This window comes from Gekko japonicus, unplaced genomic scaffold (assembly GCF_001447785.1).
Source record: "Gekko japonicus isolate JY-2015 unplaced genomic scaffold, Gekko_japonicus_V1.1 scaffold2023, whole genome shotgun sequence".
Lineage (NCBI taxonomy): Eukaryota > Metazoa > Chordata > Lepidosauria > Squamata > Gekkonidae > Gekko > Gekko japonicus.
Genome location: NW_015168715.1, coordinates 162,347 through 165,792, shown reverse-complemented (window position 1 = coordinate 165,792; position 3,446 = coordinate 162,347).

Below are 3,446 nucleotides of genomic sequence, written 5' to 3'. Positions count from 1 at the left end.
TACGGGAGAAGAAATAAATTGGAAGACTTGAAAAATATAGTTGAATCATATTATGAAAATTTGTATATGAAAGGAGAAGCATCACAAGAACAAATTAGAAAATATTTTGAAACTCACAAAATTAATTTTTTTCAGAAGATTAAAGGAAAATATTAAATGACCCAATATCGTTTGCTGAAGTGACAGAAGAATTAAAAAAACAAAAAAGGCAAAAACACCTGGTCTGGATGGACTTCCTGTGGAATTTTACCACATATTTGAAGATCAATTAATATGCCCATTAAAAGCTGTTATACAAAATATAACAACTGAAGGGGGAACTCCAGACTCTTGGAATGAAGCTCTGATAACACTTAAATACAAGCAAAACTCAAATGAAAAATAAATTAAAAATTATAGACCAATCTCCCTGTTAAACATGGATTATAAAATTTAGGCTTCTATTTTAGCTACAAGAATGAAAAGAGTTCTTTCTCTAATAATACATAAAGACCAAGCAGGCTTTCTTCCCAAAAGACAACTTAGAAATAATGTGAAAATGATATTGAATGTTTTAGAATATTATGAAGCTCACCCCAAAAAACAAATGGCTTTAATCTTTTTAGATGCAGGAAAAGCCTTTGACAAGGTCAGTTGGAATTTCATGTTTGAATTACTTGTAAATTCTCAAGCTGGTATGGAATTCTATAAAATGATCAAAACAACATACCAAGATTCTTATTAACAGCGATCTATCACGAAACATAGAGATACGTAAAGGAACCAGAGAAGGATGTTCCCTTTCACCTTTATTGTTTATTTTTGCTCTTGAAGTTTTAAATGATGTGATTAGAGTGGATGTGCAAATTGAAGGTCTCAGACTAAGAGGAGAAGAATATAAACTCCAAACATTTGCAGATGACCTAATATTTATTTTAGAGAATCCATCAAGCTGTAGAAAACAATTGATAAACTCTCTGCAAGACAGAGAGGTGGCAGGACTTAAAATTAATTGTAAAAAAACCAAAAATGCTTACAAAAAACATGACAAAATTCCAAGCTCAACAACTGAAATTCAAAAGAAGATCAGATATTTAGGAATAAACATAACAAATAGATGTAGTTTTTTGATGGAAAATATATGAAACTGATGAAAGAAATTAAGAAAGATTTGGAAAAATATTATGCCTGATAAACTGGCCAAATTTGACCCTAAATGTTCAAATGTATGTTGGAAGTGTCAAAATAATGTGGGATCCTTTTATCATATGTGGTGGTTATGTGATAAAGCAAAAAATACTGGGCCTGAATTCACAAAACTTTACAAAAAATGTTAAAATGCTCGGTACCCTTTGTCTCAGAAATATTTCTGTTGAATATTTTACCTGAAAATTGTAAAAAATTACTCTTATCTTATATTGTATTTGAGTACAACTGCTAGAATACTCTATGCCAAATACTGGAGAAACACCTTTGAGAGACGAAATTTTAAGAAAAATTTTGGAAATAGCGGAAATGGACAAAATAACTTTAATTTTGTAAGGACAGCTAGAAACTACATTTGAAAATACATGGTCAAGATTTTATAAGTGGTTTAAAGACTAGACTAAGTAAAATATAGACATTTAAAGCATGTTAAGGACATACAAAGTTAAAATTTGATATATTTGCAATTGATATTCTTAATGATATAAGGTGAAATATACAAATGTATGACCATTTAGGCATGAGTTTGTCAAAGAAGAATATATTTCCCCCTTTTAGGTTTGTGATGTCTTTAAAATAAAAGAAATTATGCAAAAAAACAAAACAAACCAAAACATGTTCACTTTTCTCTCTAAGGGGGACCCAAAGTAGTTTACAGCATCATTCTCCTCTTGTCCATTTTATTCTTACAACAACTTCCTGGTAGGGTAGGTTGGGCTGTGAGAAAGTGACTGGTCCAAGACCACCTTCTAAGCTGCCACAGCAGAGTGGAGCTTTGAACCTGGGTCTCCAAGTTTCACTGTCACCACACTATACCACACAAGCTCTTAACTGAATGAAAATCGAGGTGGGGGTGCTGGAGCATAGAAGATGGGAAGAACAGCTGTAAGCCTCTTACCACACACATAGTTCTTCTTCCTTAAGCATACCTCATTGATCTTCCACACTCAGTTTTGATGTGATAAATTTTCTGTGAAATTCTTTTACTCCTTCATGAAATGGTGAATATTCTCTATGAATATGTGTCCATCTGGGAAAAGAACAGCTAAAGTTAAAGAAAAGGTGTGAATTCAGGCTTCTGTCATGGGTAAACACTAGATAACTCTACATGAATTAATAAATTCATAATCTACTGTACATAAATTAATCATAATTGCGGGAATTAGAACTCACTCACCAGGCATTTAAAGGATTTGGCCTGGTGCTTTCCCCTTGGCCCTTGCATCTCTATGCTGTTATTTGTATGGCATGTCCATCTTTCTAGGTATAAGGAAAGTAACACTTTTCCAAGAAAATTCTTGGTAGGGCATGCCCCAAGTCAAAGTATGTTGTTCCTTTTCTCCCTATAAAGTACTGAGGCTGATGCGTTGCAGGGTGATTACAGCTCATACTTTATTAGTTTACATTAAGATCTTGAGATGTTTTAGCCGGCTTGCAGGCCGGTTTATATTCCCAAATCACACCCCACACACCCCACACACATAGGGTATTTACAGTGCATCCCTAGCCCTATAGGTCCCTTCTAGGATCCTAGCCTCCTGATAGGTGTGCGTTAGGATCCGTTCTAGCTATTGTCTTTGGAGATGAAGCTCGGGTCCTTCGCCTGACCACGTGTTGATCCGACCGCATGCGTGGACTTCCCTGGGTACACAACACTCCCCCCAGTTTTCCATTCCCTCACCGCAAATGATAGGCTTCCAAACACAATTTATGCACAGAACTGTTTCCTTTGAAAGAAAGGAACCTACATGCAAATGTTTTAAATCATTTACTTAATTTTATCAATTGTAAAATGTATACTGTTTAGCAGTTTTGTGGAAGCCGCCCTGAGCCTGCGTCGGCAGGGAGGGCGGGGTAAAAGTTCAACAAATAAAATAAATAAATAAATAATGTGTACTTTTAATGCTTCTGGTATATTATTTAATTATGTTAAGTGTGTGTTCAACTGTCGATCTGCTCATCTATCTTCTAACAGCTAGACACATTTATGAAAACTAGTATTGGTCAAACTGTGTGTAAAGGGATATTTTATTGAATCTTCAATTAAGTTTACTTTTTTATAAAAGAGAAGACAAGCAATTTTCCCCTTTGTTTTTTACCATAACTTACTTGAGTATTTGGAGATACTGGGTTGGATCTAGCTTACTTAGTCTAGAGTCCCCCCCCCTTCTGTATATACACGCACATACAATCTTATTCAACAGTCTTCTCCCTCTTCTCTATTGTACCTGAGAGTGCCATTTTGAGAATGCATAAGTATG